This window comes from Oryx dammah, unplaced genomic scaffold (genome assembly GCF_014754425.2).
Source record: "Oryx dammah isolate SB20612 unplaced genomic scaffold, SCBI_Odam_1.1 HiC_scaffold_1, whole genome shotgun sequence".
In the NCBI taxonomy this organism is placed as follows: domain Eukaryota; kingdom Metazoa; phylum Chordata; class Mammalia; order Artiodactyla; family Bovidae; genus Oryx; species Oryx dammah.
Genome location: NW_024070185.1, coordinates 75321051 through 75337884, shown reverse-complemented (window position 1 = coordinate 75337884; position 16834 = coordinate 75321051).

Here is a 16834-nt window from a genome sequence, read left to right as displayed (position 1 = left end):
GGAAAAGAGGGCAGCCTGGGTTTTTCTTTGTGGTAGATTGTGTTCTTCTTGGCATAAATACACTCTGTTCTCTGTGGCAAGGGTTATATTGGGTTGGCCTGAAAGTTTGGGTTTTTCCATAAGGTGTTATAGAAAATTTCAAATGAACTTTTTGGTCAACCCAATACTTAACATACTCTTGTTATTCTACTTCTCTCTGTTACTGTCAGGCTTGGCTATGGAACTTATTTGCCTGATTGAATGATATATGTATCATTTGGAGTCACAAGCTTTAACATCCAGCATGTGAGCTGTCATATACTTCCCTTTTACTCTTTGCCATGATGACTAGCTAATATTCCAGATTGTTCCGTCAGCCTGGGTCCTGGAGTGGAGCTGACATGTGACAGTAACAGAGTAAGCAAGAAATAAATTGGCTAAAGTTATTGAGATTTTAGGGTCATTTGTTACTGTAGCATAACCTAGTAAATTCTCACTGATAAACTTTTATTTGTCTTTGTACCCTGGTGTCTGGTGCATACTAACTACTCCATAAAACTTTTCTGAATGAATGAAGAGTTGAAAGGATCAGATAGGCTTGAAGGAGAGAGTAACTAAGGGAGGTTCAGTGTGATCCAGAAGGCCTTATGTAAAGAAATCTCCCTGGGGTTTGGCCATGATGAATGTCATAAACTTCCTGATGAACTGGACGGGAAAGGCTTATAACACTACTGTCTCTTAAAGTCTTCTGTTAGATTGCTATGTCACAAGCAAGATTTGGAAGCTCACTGATTATTCAGAAAATAAGTCATAGCGTGTGTGCTTAGTCACTCAGTCATGTTTGAGTCTTTGTGATCCCATGGACTGTAGTCTGCCAGGCTCCTCTGTCCACGGAATTCTCCAGGCCAGAATACTAGTGTGCATAGCCATTCCCTCCTCCAAGGTATCTTCCCAACCCAGGGATCAAACCCAGGTCTCCCACATTGCAGGCAGATTGTTCACCATCTGAGCCACCAGGAAAGCCCTGTAAGTGATAATAAAAGGAAATGATTATCCTTTAATATAGTATTATTTCTATAATATAGGGGCTTCTCAGGTGGTGCTAGTGGTAAAGAATCCACCTGCTAGTGCAGGAGACACAAGAGACACAGATTTGATCCCTAAATCGGGAAGATCTCCTGCAGTAGGAAATGGCACCCCACTCCAGTATTCTTGCCTGGAAAATTCCATGGGCAGAAAAGCTTGGTGGGCTATAGGCCATGGGGCTGCAGAGAGTTGGACATGATTGAGCAACTGAGCACAGCACAGCAGCATTTGCATATTATTATTATATTCTCTTATTAGGGTAGCTCATAAAATCATTGGGGAGGGGGATGTGGGATAGGGAAGCAGAATTGGGGCTAAATCTTTTAGGAGTAACACCTCAGAACTTCCCAGAGAAGGCAGTGTCTCCCAGCTTCATTAATAAGGGTAAAACAGTGGCTGTAACAAAAATGATCAATAAACTGTGGTTTAAAGACTGTGGAACTTACTCTTCTTCCATCTAACAGTTCCACAGGGAGCAGTTAGGTTGGTGGTCATCTAGGGACCCAGAATATTTCCAGGTCATTGTCCCATTATTGCTTAGGGAATTTTCATCATATGGATTATCAAAGCTGAGTGGCTTCCATATCTGAGTCCTTGCCATTGAGAAGAGAGAAGAGGAAGCATATTCATGGTCTTGCCCAGATCTGAAAGTGATATCTAACACTTCTGCTTACAATTTTTTTGGTAAGAAGTTTGTCACATGCCTGTACTTAACTGCAAGGTACTTACAATGAGGCAGCCATGTGTCCAGCAACAGAACTATTAGTATGTGTGTTAGATAACAATCATAGCAATAATGCTGTGTAACAAACCCTTCCTAAACCTGGTGGCTTTAAACCACAAGTATTTATTCTCATTCTCACAAATTTGCTCACTGGTTACTGTTCAGTTGACCTAAGCTGAGCTAGGTGGGAAGGCTCTGATTAAGGCTACAGGTTGGCTGGGCACGGTTTCAGGCTTGTGGGTTGGGTTCAGGCCTGTTTCACATATGTTTGTTCTGGCATCCAGGCAGAAAGTGCAGTGTTTCTTTGGGACATATTCTTCTCATGAGAGAAGGGCAAAAGAGTGCATAGGAATGCTTGATGCCTCTGGAGACTCAGTGCAAAATGCCACATGGTCACTTTTGCTCACATTCCATTTATTGAAGCAAGTCACATGACCAAGCTCAACATCAGTAGTGTAGGGAGAATATTCTGCCTACTCTGTTGGGAGATGCTGCCAGCTCAAATAGCAAAGGTGTAGGTATATAATTCTAATACAGGGAGTATATGAATAATTGAGAACAATAATTCAACCTACACGCAATGAGTTAAGGGGAGACTAGTATATTTTGGTTGAAATATAGAAATCTCTGCCATACTTTTTTCATTTCTTGGTAGTCACAGAATTTGTATAGTACACTGGAAGGAATTTGAGGCCATCTATGTGGGACTTGGTGGAAAAATTCAGTATCTACTTATAACAAGATAGATAAAATATAAAAATATTAGGGAAGATAGTAAATATTCAATGAATAGTAAACTTCTAAATAAAATATTTTCAATTTTTAATGAGAAACATGGGTATCCTTATGTGAACCTAATTGTTGAGGTATAATTTATGTATGAAAATATATCTTTTTAAAGTATATAATATATAACTGCTTATAGATATAAAATTTTATACTTGAAAAGGCTAGTTTCAAATCTTGTGGAAATTTCTTATGATAATGGTGATAGATTTTAAATAATAGATTGGGCCATGTGAAACGGCCAGGATTAGGTTATTCTTGGCCTTCAAAAAGTGCCAATTTCATGTGGTTAAACCTAATATAACCAAACTTTGTCTAACAGAGATTTAAGAATGTAGTTAAAGCTTTTTGTCTCAGCATATATTGATGTCAGTTAATATAATTAACTTAATAATTCATTCATAACACTAGCCAAGTGTCATATGTGAACCATTTTAACTTCATCAAAGTTGGCATTCTGCTTTGAATCCATAACACTTGTTAACACACACAATACACACATATTTTACACATTTTTAAATTTAATAGTTTTGCAGCTTTAATTTCATTTCAGGAAAATTAAAATGTTAGTAAGTTACTTAAGTTAGGAATATCTTTCAACAAATCTGCAAGGTGAGATTCATTTATGAAAAATTGTCATTTCAACTCACACATTCTTGACTACTCTTTCTTTGAATGCCAACACACTTTGGTAAGAAAAACAGAGTGGTACTCTGATCCTGTGCTTCACTGAAAGCTGAAACCAGATGGACTCTTAAAAGCTTGTGTTTTGTTAGATTTCCTCTTTTTGGTTTCATCATTCAATGTGCAATTCAGAGCTATAGACAAACATTTACATATGCGAGCTTCTCTCTGAATAAAACAACATGTGTTACTTGAAACTCAAGATTTCAGACAAAATTCATGCCTTATAAGGCCTTTACATCTTTCTGACACTGCAGCAAAATCATGAGTGCACAACACTTTCAGTGTTTCCATCATATTTCATGTTAAAGAAGTCTTCATTTATTACCTCAAATAATTCATCTGCAGTAGTTGATTTGGCACTTTGCTTATGAAACAAATAGTGATCCTCCAAGCATTTCTTTCTGGGCCTTATAATTAGCACTATTAGCTGACCCAGTTATTGATATCTGTAGTTACATCAATCAATTGATAAGCTTCTGAATTAGCATGATTTCTCTATTATATGAAATGTCACCTGTGTGCTGCTAATAGTATCATCTGATGGGGGACTCTCTTCTTTTCCCTTTACTTTTGGTGGTCCCGGTTAGGTTTTGGACAATTCCCATGCAGGCAGATAACAATTTTGCTTTTATGTGAGGCATTTTAGGTTTAACTACTAATTACATGACTTTGGTTTCAGCATTCTGATATTGTTATCAATTTCATAATTTTATTTCTTGAGTGTTCAGATTCTTAGAATGGATTACATCCTTTCAGTTTAATATGTAGGAATTGACCTGAGGTGGTGATGTAGTTTTCATGGGGCCATTGCTTTCTTTGCTCATTGCAAATATGACATCTAAGCTGAGGATGAGAAGATTTATCAGGGCAGACAAATCCAAAGTTGAGGCATTCCTTATAAATTCATAGCTATTGACTCAAAATCATCTTTTTTTTAATGCTCTATTTTATGAATCAAATAAGTTTTAAATTTTATTTTAAAAATTTCATAAATAATATATATAAATATTTAATTATAAAACACTCAGTGAAACTAGACGTCTCTGTGGCTTCAGAAAATCTTTAGATCAACTTATTTCTAGGTCATCTTCATTCTTTAGAATATTTTAAAACAAATTATGGTGGGATTCTTGGAAGATGGTAGAGTAGGAAGTACCAGGAATCTGTCTATAAACCTAGGCAGTAATTAAATTGGTAGAATCTGTCTAATGTAACTATTTGATGTCACAGTATATCTTTGTGCACTGTGTACCCCAAACCATGAACAAATAATTCTTTTCAATGCATTAGTCTCTTGAATTATGTGGAAACTTAAATTTGTAGTTACAACCTAAAGTCACAATGATACTAGACCTGAGACTACTTTGTTTTAATGTATGGATTTATTTGAGTTCATCTTACTTAAACTTCTTGGACGTTTGTATTCATGTCTTTCATCAAATTTGGGGATTTTTCACCATTGTTTCTTCAAATATTCTCTCTGCCCCTTTCTCTCTCCTTCTGGGGACTCCCATAATGCTTATGTTGGTCTGCTTGATGGTATCCCACAGGTCCCTTGGGCTCTGTTTGCTTTTCTTCAATCTTTTTCTTTCTCTTTCTCAGTCTAGAAAATTTCTCTTGTCCTATCTTCAAGTTTACTGATTGTTTCTTCTGCCTGCTCAAGTCTGCCTTTGAATCTCTCTAGTGACTTTTTCATTTCATTTATTGTACTTTTTAGGTCCAGAATTACTTTTTGGTGTTTTTTTTTTAATTGATATTTTTATTTTGTTCATGCATGGTTTTCTTTACTTTCTCCTTATCTTGCATTACAACTTTCAGAGGAAGCTTGGACAGTAAATTATAAATTGTGGTTAATCTTAATCAATTACAGCTCTTAGTGTAGTAACAGCTACCCTTCCTCATCCTCTAGCTCCATGGCAGAAGACCTGAACAGAAATTATCCCTGATAAAACATGATGGCAGATCTCCTAGGCAAGAGCTTTAAAACAGCTCTCTTAAAGATGCCCCCCAACTAACGCATTGAAAAGAATTATTTGTTTATGGTTAGGGGTACACAGTGCACAAAGATATACTGTGACATCAATAATTAAAAAGGGTGGGGACAGAGCTGTGAAGGAGCCGAGTATTTGTATACTGTTGAAATTAAACTGGTATAAATTCAAATTGGAGTTTTGTAGCTCTGGAGTGCTAAATGTAATCCCCATAGTAACAACAGGAAATAGCTATAGAATATACATAAAAGGAAATGATAAAGAATTTTAAAAATTCACAAAATTGTGAAAATTAAAGAACACAGTCTTAACTAGAGGAGCAAAGAAAAAAATAACAAGGGAAATTAGAAAATACTTAGAAATGAATGAAAATGAAAACACAATATATCAAAATATATGTGATACACTGAAAGCAGTGATAAGGAGAATATTTACAGTTATAAATGCTTATAGTAAAAAATGACAAAGAACCCAAATCAGCAAACTAATTTTATAGCTTAAAGGACAAGAAAAAGAAGAGGAAGCTAAGCCCAAAGTTAGAACAAGGAGAAAAATAATAAAGGTTAGCACAGAGATAATTGAAATAAAAACAAAGAGAAAATCAATGAAACTCAAAGTTGATTCTTTGCAAAGATCAACAAAATTGACAAAACTTTAGTTGTAGTAAGAAAAAACAGAAGACTCAAACTATGAAAATCAGAAATGAAAGTAATTACTGATTCTAAAAATAAGGATTATAAGAAAGTACTAGGGGCAATTGTATGCCAAAAATTGGATAATCTATATAAAATGGAAAAGTTTCTAGAAATTCAAAATCTACCAAGGCTAGATCACAAAAAAATTAGAAACTCTGAATAGACTATCTGAATAGTAAGGAGATTGAATCAGTTATCAAAATCTCTGAAGAGAAAGCCTGAGTCTGATGGCTTCTCTGGTTAATTCTACCAAACATTTAAAGAGCTGCAGCTGGTCTTTCTCAAACTTTTCCAAAACTTGAAGAGGAGGGAACATTTCCCAAGTCATTCTGTGAGGCCAGCATTATCTTGATACTCAAACCAGAGTCACTACTTGAAAACTACAAACCAATATACCTTATGAATATTGGCAAAAGTCTTCAACAAAACATTAATACATGGAACTCAGAAGCATATTAAAAGGATTATATACCATGACCAAATGGTATTTATTCCTGGAATGCAAGGTTGATTCAATATGAAAAGTGATAAATGTGGTACACCAAATTAACAAAAGAAAAACCCGTATGATCATTTCAGTGGACACAGAGAATTCGACAAAGTTCAGCTTTTTCAAAGTTCATGATAAAGACGCTCAACAAACTAGGAATAGAAGGACATTACCTCAGCATAATAAAAGCCATATATGAAAACCCCCACTAAACATCATACTCAATGGTGAAAGACTAAAAGCTTTTCCTCTACGATTGCCACTTCTACTCAACATTGTACTAGAAGTCCTAGACAGGGCAGTTAGGCAAGAAAAAGAAGTAAATGCACCTAAATTAGAAAGGAAGAAGCAAATTTTCTTCTGTAGATAATATGATCTTATGAGTTCAGTTCAGTTCAGTTGCTCAGTTGTGTCCCACTCTTTGCGACCCCATGAATCGCAGCACGCCAGGCCTTCCTGTCCATCACCATTTCCCGGAGTTCACTCAGACTTACGTCCATCGAGTCAGTGATGCCAACCAGCCATCTCATCCTCGGTTGTCCCCTTCTCCTCCTGCCCCCAATCCCTCCCAGCATCAGAGTCTTTTCCAGTGAGTCAACTCTTCGCATGATGTGGCCAAAGTACTGGAGCTTCAGCTTTAGCATCATTCCTTCCAAAGAAATCCCAGGGTTGATCTCCTTCAGAATGGACTGGTTGGATCTCCTTGCAGTCCAAGGGACTCTCAAGAGTCTTCTCCAACACCACAGTTCAAAAGCATCAATTCTTTGGCGCTCAGCCTTCTTCACAGTCCAACTCTCACAACCATACATGACCACTGGAAAAACCATAGCCTTGACTAGATGGACCTTAGTCGGCAAAGTAATGTCTCTGCTTTTGAATATGCTATCTAGGTTGATCATAACTTTTCTTCCAAGGAGTAAGCGTCTTTGAATCTCATGGCTGCAGTCACCATCTGCAGTGATTTTGGAGCCCCCCAAAATAAAGTCTGACACTGTTTCATCTATTTCCCATGAAGTGATGGGACTGGATGCCATGATCTTCGTTTTCTGAATGTTGAGCTTTAAGCCAACTTTTTCACTCTCCTCTTTCACTTTCATCAAGAGGCTCTTTAGTTCCTCTTCACTTTCTGCCATAAGGGTGGTGTCATCTGCATATCTGGGGTTATTGATATTTCTCCCGGCAATCTTGATTCCAGCTTGTGTTTCTTCCAGTCCAGCATTTCTCATGATGTACTCTGCATATAAGTTAAATAAGCAGGGTAACAATATACAGCCTTGATGTACTCCTTTTCCTCTTGGAACCAGTCTGTTGTTCCATGTCCAGTTGTAACTGTTGCTTTCTGACCTGCATACAGATTTCTCAAGAGACAGGTTAGGTGGTGTGGTATTCCCATCTCTTTCAGAATTTTCCACAGTTGATTGTGATCCACACAGTCAAAGGCTTTGGCATAGTCAATAAAGCAGAAATAGATGTTTTTCTGGAACTCTCTTGCTTTTTTGATGATCCAGCGGATGTTGGCAATTTGATCTCTGGTTCCTCTGCCTTTTCTAAAACCAGCTTGAGTAGAAAACCCTAAAGATTTTTATAAAATCCTGTTATAAGTAATAAGTGAATTCAGTAAAGTAGCAGGATACAAGGTTAACATGCAAAACTTAGTTACATTTCTATACACAACGAATAGTATGAAATGGAAATTATAAAAATTCAATTTACAATAGCACCAAAAACAAAATGCTTAGGAATTAACTAGGTGGCGCTAGTGGTAAAGAACCTGCCTGCAAATGCAAGAGGCATAAGAGACCTGGGTTCAATCCCTGGGTTGGGAAGATCCGCTGGAGAAGAGAATGGTAACTCACTCCAATATTCTTGCGTGGAGAATCCCATGGACAGAGGAACCTGGCGGGCTACAGTCCATAGGGTTGCAAAGAGTTGGACACGACTGAAGCAGCTTAGCATGCAAGAAGGCAAAAGACTTGTACAGTGAAAACTACAAGACATATTAAGATAAACATGTTTTAATTTTATTTTCCTGTGTTTATATCTAGACTATTTACTCTTCTTAAGAGAGTATAAGGTCACCCAAAGTGACCTACAGATTCAGTGCAATTCCTGTCTGAATCCTAATGATGAGTTTGGTAGAAATAGAAAAACCCATCCTAAAATCCATGTAGACACTCAAGGGACCCTGAATAACCAAAGCAAACTTGAAAAAGAACAACAAAACTGGAGAATCAACACTTGCTGACTTCAAAGCTTGCTATAAAGCCACAGTAATCAAAACAGCATATTACTGGCATAATAGATATAAAGACCAACAGAATAGCATAGACAGCCTAGAAATAAACTCGCATATGTGGTCAAATGATTTCTGACAAGGATGCCAAGACCATAGTGGGGAAAATTACAGTCTTTTCAACACATGATGCTGGGAAAAGTGGATATGCATATGGACCAGAATTAAGTTGGACAATTAGCTAACACTGTGTACAAAAATTAACTCCAAATGAATCAAGGACCTAAATGCATGATATAAAACAATAAAACTAGTAGAAGAAAACATCAGATGAAAACTTTATGGCATTGAATTTGGCAATTATTTCTTAGATATATCAAAATTACAGGTAACAGGAAAAAATAAAAAAATTGAACTTCATAAAGATTTAAAAAACTGTGCAACAGAATAAAAAGGCAACCCACAGAATGGATGAAGGTATTTGCAACTCATATATCTGATAGGAGATGGAGATGAATATCCAGAATATAAGAATATATCAGTTCAGTCAGTTAAGTCTTTCAGTCGTGTCCAACTCTGCGACCCTATGGACTGCAGCACGCCAGGCCTCCCTGTCCATTACCAGCTCCCAGAGTTTACTCAAACTCATGTCCATTAAGTCCATTACCAACTCCCGGAGTTTACTCAAACTCATGTCCATTAAGTCGGTGATGCCATCCAACCATCTCATCCTCTGTCGTCCCCTTCTCCTCCCACCTTCAATTGTTCCCAGCATCAGGGCTTTTCAAATGAGTCAGTTCACATCAGGTGGCCAAAGTATTGGAGTTTCAGCTTCAGCATCAGTCCTTCCAATGAATATTCAAGACTGATTTCCTTTAGGATGGACTGGTCGGATCTCCTTGCAGTCCAAGGGACTCTCAAGAGTCTTCTCCAACACCACAGTTCAAAAGCATCAATTCTTCGGCTCTCAGCTTTCTTTATAGTCCAACTCTCACATCCATACATGACCACTGGAAAAACCATAGCCTTGACTAGACGGACTTTTGTTGGCAAAGTAATGTCTCTGCTTTTTAATATGCTGTCTAGGTTGTTCATAGCTTTTCTTCCAAGGAGCAAGCGTCTTTTAATTTCATGGCTGCAGTCACCATCTGCAGTGACTTTGGAGCCCCCTCCAAAAAAAAAAAATACAGAGAGAGAAATACTACAGAATACAAAACAACCCCAAAATGGCCATAAGACTTGATAGACATTTATCCAAAGATATATAAGTGACCAATAAGCACATGAGAAGATGTTGAGCATCACTGATCATTTAGGTAAATATAAATCAAAACAACAATGTTCACACCCATTTGGGTAACTACTATCAAAAAAAATAGAAAACAGCAAGTATTGGAAAGAATGTGGTGAAATTGGAATACTTGTGCATTGTGGGTGGGAATATAAAATGGTATAGCCATTGTGGAAAAGAATATAGTGGTTCCTCAAAAAATTAACATTAAAACTACCATGTGATTAAGCAATTTTGGATATATACCCAGAAGAATTGAAGCTTCTCAAAGAGATATTTATATACCTATGTTCATAGCAATACTATTCATAGTAGCTAAAACATGGAAGCAATTCAAGTGTCTATCAGTGGGTGAATGTATAAGCAAAATGTGGTATACATATAATTTAATGATATTCAGCCTTAAACACAAATTAAATTCTGTAATATGCTACAACATGGATGAACCTTAAGGACAATATTCTGAGTGAAATAAGCCAGTCACAAAAGATAAATACTGTATTATTCCACTTATGAAGTACATTGAGTTGTCAAAATCATAGAGTGGTGAGTGCTAGGAGCTGGGGGAAGGGTAAGATGAATAGGGAGTATTGTTTAATTGCATAAAATTCCCAGATGAAAAGTGTTCTGGAGATGGATAGTGGTGATATTTGGTCACCATTATGAAATACTACTGAACTGTACCCTTTAAATGGTTATGATCGTGGATTTTAGGTTATCTGTGAGTGAAGTCGTTCAGTCGTGTCCTACTCTTTGTGACCCCATGGACTGTAGCCTACCAAGCTCCTCTGTCCATGGGATTTTCCAGGCAATAGTACTGGAGTGGATTGCCATTTCCTTCTCCAGGGGATCTTCCCGACCCAGGGATCAAACCTGGGTCTCCTGCATTGTAGACAGACGCTTTACCGTCTGAGCCACCAGGGAAGCCTGTATTTTACCACAATAAGAAATTTAATAACATCAAAAATTCAAAGAAATGAGTGTGCAAAAAATAAAATGAAAAATTGAAACTTTAATTTTCACTTAAATAGCAAAAATTCTGACAAGTGCACAATATGTAAATATTACTGCCTTCATATAGCATAAAATATATTGAAAAATCAATCTCCTGAAGTTGCAAAGATACATTTAATGAGTAGAATTCATTAAATTATGTTTCTTCTTCTGTTTTTTTTTAAAAAAGTTATTTATTTTAATTGGAGGCTAATTACTTTTCAAGATTGTGGGGTTTTTTTGCCATACATCAACATGAATCAGCCATGGGTGTATGCTTCTTCTGTTTTTAGAAATAGAAATAAATTCCAGCAATACCTGAATTTGGCTAATGCAAATTTCCAAAGCAAATAAAAAATGAAAAGCAAGAAGCAACAGTGGAAAGAAATAATGAAAATCAATAATTTAATATCAAATATTATCAACAATGAAAAACCAAAAGTATTATGTTAATTGAAAAATAAAAAAATTAATTTAACAATAACACTAAATATTTTATATTCATCTGAAAGGCAAAGCATCTTACTGATCAAAACCAAATTAGTTAAATTAACCATCAGTTGAATGTGATGATCTGACAGGCAATCCAAGGCACAGGCAGGTGCTATAGTGATACCACCACTGCTGAGTGATCTCCTGCGATGTCAATAATGCATGGAATCATATGTCCTCAATTACAGTTTACTAAATGCAAGAATTTAATAGAAGGAGCCATATAAATGGTGTTCAAAATATTTTCAGTGGCAAGTTTTTGTTGTTGTGGGCTTAAACAATGGAAATTGGTTTTCTCACAGTTCTGGAGGCTGAGAAATCCAAAATTAGGTGGTGGCCAGTTGGTTCCCTGGTGAAAGCTCACTTTCTCTTGCAGATGGCTGCCTTTTCCCTGTGTCCTCACATGGTGAAAATTGATCTATTTTTAAGTACTCTTAATTTTTTTAAGAGCACTTTGATGTTTATAGAAAAACTGTGCAGTAAGTACAAAGGGTTCCTACATATCCTACCTCCTCCCTCCCACCCCTGCTTTCCCTGATAATTGTCATCTTGGCCTTTCCCAGAATGTCACACAGTTGGAATCATACAGTATGTAGCCTTTTCAGACTGGCTTCTTTCACTTAGCAATATGTCCTGGGTTGGCCAATAAGTTTGCTCGGGTTTCTCCATAACATCTTATGGAAAACCCAAAGGAACTTTTTGGCCAACCAAAAATTTGGGGTTCCTTCATGTCTTTTTGTGGCTTGATTGCTCAATTTTGAAATTTTATTTTTATTGCTGAATAGTATTCCATTGTCTGAATGTACTACAACTTATCTATTCACATCTTGGATGTTTCCAGTTTTTGGCAATTGTCAACAAAAAAGCTGCTGTAAACATTTGGTTTGCAGGTTTTTTTGTGGACATAGTTTTCTTCTCATTTGGGTTAGTACCTAGGGGTACAACTGCTGGATTGTAGGGTAAGCCTGTGTTTAGCTTTGTAAACTACCTGTATTCCAAAGTGGTTGTACCATTTTACATTCCCATCAGCAATGAATGGGAGTTCTTCCTGCTCCATATTCTTGTTAGCATTTGGTATTGTCAGTGTTATAAATTTTAGCTATCTAATAGATGTGTGCTGCTGCTGCCGTTGAGTCACCTCAGTCGTGTCTGACTTTGTGCGACCCCATAGACTGCAGCCCACCAGGCTCCCCTGTCCCTGGGATTCTCTGGCAAGAACACTGGAGTGGGTTGCCATTTCCTTCTCCAATGCATGAAATTGAAAAGTGAAAGGGAAGTCGCTCAGTCGTGTCCAACTCTTAGCGACCCCTTGGACTGCAGCCCACCAGGCTCCTCCATCCATGGGATTTTCCAGGCAAGAATACTGGAGTGGGGTGCCATTGCCTTCTCTGAATAGATGTGTAGTAGTATCTTAATATAGTTAATTTTGCAATTGTCATATGAAGTTTGATGTTGAGAATCTTTTCATATGTTTATTTGCCTTCTTTGGTGAAGTGTCTGTAAAGATCTGCCTATTTTAAAATTGGATTATTTATTATTTTGAATTGTAAGAGTTGCATATTTTAGATATGTATCCTTTGTCTGATATGTGTTGTGCAAATATTTCCTTTCAGTTTGTAGTTTGTCTTCTCATTCTCTTAACAGTGTCTTTTGCAGAACAAAAGTTTTAAATTTTAATCAAGTCCAACTTATGCTTTTGTTGTTGTATCTAAAAGTCATCACTGAACTCAAAATTACCTTGATATTTTTCCTATATTATCTTCTAGAAGTTTTATAGCTTTGTATTTTACATTTGGCCTTATGACCCATTTGAGTTAATTTTTATGACTAGTATCTAGATTATTATTTTTTTTTTTTTTGCATGTGGATATCAGGTTGTTACAGCACACAGAAAGGGTAGTGAAAAAGAAAAAATCCAATGACTATTATTTTTCCACTGGATTGACTTTGCTTTTTCATAAGAGATCAGTTTACTCTATTTGTGTGGGTCTATTTCTGGGCTCTCTATTCCATTCCATTAATTTATTTGTCTATTCTTTCACCACTACCATGTTGTCCTGATCATTATAGCTTTACACTGTTTTAAAGTCAGGTAGTATTAGCCTTCCAACTTTGTTTTTCTTCAGTATTGTGTTGGCTATTTTGGGTCTTTTGCTTTGCCATATAAAATTTAGCAAAAGTTTGTCAATATCTACAAAATAACTGCTGGAATTTGATTTGAATTGCATTGAATCTATCGACGAGGATGAGAAGACTTAACAGCTTAACAATGTTGAGTCTTCCTACTCACAGACATGGAGTATCTCTCCAATTATTTAGTTCTTTGATTTTTCATTAGTGTTTTTATATAGAATGTGTATATATTTTGTTAGACTTATACCTAAACCTTTATTTTTCAATCATCAATTTTAATGGTCATGAAAATACTTTAAAATAATTTTTAAAACTCAATGCACAATATTTACAACCATCAGTTTTTAAATATTTTTTAATTCTCAGATTTATTTATTTTTTAACTTTACAATATTGTATTGGTTTTGCCATACATTGACATGAAATTAGGGGACAATTGCTTTACAATATTGTGGTGGTTTCTGCCGTACATCAACATGGATCAGCCATAGGTATACATATGTCCCCTCTCTCTTAAACCTCCCTCCCACCTCCCACCCCATCCTACCCCTTTAGGTTGTCACACAGCACCGGTTTGAGCTCCCTGAGGCATATAGAAGAGTCCCACTGGCTATCTCTTTTATGTATGGCCTCTCAATTTGTCCTACCCACTCCTTCCCCTACTGTGTCCACAAGTCTGTTCTCTATGTCTGTGTCTCTATTGCTGCTCTGCAAATAGGTTCTTCAGTACCATCCTTCTAGATTTCATATATATATGTGTGTGTTAATATACAATATTTGTTTTTCTGTTTCTGACTTACATCACTTTGTATAATAGGCTCTAGGTTCATCTACCTCATTAGGACTGACTCAAATGCATTACTTTTTATAGCTGAGTAATATTCCATTATATATATGTATATATATACTACAACTTCCTTATCTATTCATCTGTTGATGGACCTGTAGGTTACATCCATGTCCTAGCTATTGTAAATAGTGCTGCGATGAACATTGGGGTACATGTGTCTTTTTCAATTATGGTTTCCTCAGGGTATATGGCTAGTAGTGGGACTATTGGCTCATATAATAGTTTTATTCCTAGTTTCTAAAGGAATCTCCATATTCTCTGGAGTGGCTGTATCCATTTACATTCCCACCAATAGTGTGAGAGGATTCTCTTTTCTCCACAACTATCAATCACCCTTTTGTGGCTCGGCCACCTGTTTTCCAGTGGCTCATCAAAGGGCTACGATGCATGGGCTGGGACTTTTTTTTTTTTTTAATGTTTGGAAGTCCCTTAAGAGTTTAAGGTTTGCATTAAAATCTTTTAATCTATTTATTATGGGCTGTGATGGGTCTTCACTGCTGCCTGAGGGCTTTCTCTAGTTGTGGCCAGCGGGGGCTACTCTTCGTTATGGTGCATGCACTTCCCATTGCGGTGGCTTCTCTTGTTGCTGAGCATGGGTTCTAGGGCATGCAGGTTTCAGTAGTTGCAGCACGTGGGCTCAGCAGTTTTGGCTTGTGGGCTCTAGAGTACAGGCTCAGTAGTTGTGGCACATGGGTCTTAGTTGCAGCATGTGGGATCTCCTCAGATCAGGGATCAAACCTATGTCCCTCCTGCATTGGCAGGCAAATTCTTAACCACTGAGCTGTGAGGAAATCCTGGGAAGTTTTTGATAAGGAAATGCAGCTACTACCACTGAGCATGAGGTTTTATATTAAGAATTGGACCTTGGCACTTCTTCTAAGCTGCGTCCAATTTCTTACTCCTCAGGCTGACTCATCTTTCCTTCACTCAAATTTCTCTGCTTGTCTGTAGGGATGCGTGCAGACTTGGAAACTTTTGTAGGAGCGTTTAGTGTGTTTTTTATTGGTTAGACCTAGAAATTTGTCTGTTTTACAGATCAAGGACTTTAGTTGGATGTCTAGCGATCAGCAAATTCCTGCAGGTCATATTACTCTGAAGTGATTTGGGTCCCCCTACTCATGAGTGTCCCCATGCCCTTCCAGGCACTGAAAGTTAAGTATCACTATTTGTCCTCTGCTAATCCAGGTTCCCATTATCTCCATTTAAATCAGGGAGCTCCTTTCAACTGCAGGGTCTTTCACAGCACCTCTGGTCACAGAGAAGAGCCACTGTGGTACTTTTCAAAGATGGTGTTGCTTCCTTCACCAACAATTCTCCAGAAGCCGTGGTGGAGGCCCCCCTCAGGTTCATCATTATGAGAGATGAGCTGTCTGTATATGAACACTTACTTCAGTATTTCCTTCTCCTAGATTCTTTGGACTTTTTCCTTTACAAATATCAGGGAATTTCCTTCTCATTTTTATTTAGCTGAGACCAGAAGTGAATCAATTTATATAGAAGGTACACTGAAACCAGAGTCACTGGGACCTGCACTCAAATCAACAGATTTAGGTTTATTTATATACATACTTTTCAGTTTAAATTAGCAAGACCTTGCAATTCTTTCTCTCCTTGGGGTTGACTTTGTAATTGGCTTTCTGTAGGTGTCTGGATCTGACTCCAGTATAAAGAGTGAGAGTAGTCAGAGTTGGTGGATGAAGTGTGGCAAGGAGATTGACTGCCCTTTTCAAGGTAACTGCCTCAGGTGAGATCAGAATAGGGTCTTCAACCAAGGCAGGAACAGCCTAATTAATATAAGGGAAGAGGCTTTGGTTCTGCTATCAAGAGGGGCTTGGGGACTTGATTTCCTAGGAATTATCCAAATGCTCCTTTATGTATTTATTTCTACACCCAGATTCCCACTCTTTCCTGATGGTAACTATCTCTCCCACATGAAATCTGGTGAGGCTGGTAACTCAATTGACTTTATCATTTGGCAACTTGTAGAAAAGATTTTGAGTCTGCTTTTTAGTGATTCAACTGATATAGAATACTTTTAGCTCTGTCATTGAAAGAATACAGGTTGTGAACTGAGAATTTAGGACTCTGAGTGTGTCATTGTTTTTCTTTAAGTGGTCCAGTATTAAGCTTATCCTTGAGTTCATTCTTTGAATACATCTTGTTCTTCATGTTATTTTTTGACCATGGCCACTCAGTTTCTAAAAGCCTTCTCTTCAGTGATATTTCACTCCAGGTGACCATATACGGTAATTTCCCCAGCTGTTTTCCATGTATTCCAAGGGCTTCCAAACTGTACATTAAAGTTGTTGAATCTCAGCCTTCCAAACCAGGCCAGATAGCCAATCTCAGATTCTCCTCATTTCTTCAAAGACTGTTGTTTGCATTTCTGCTTTGGGTGACCTTG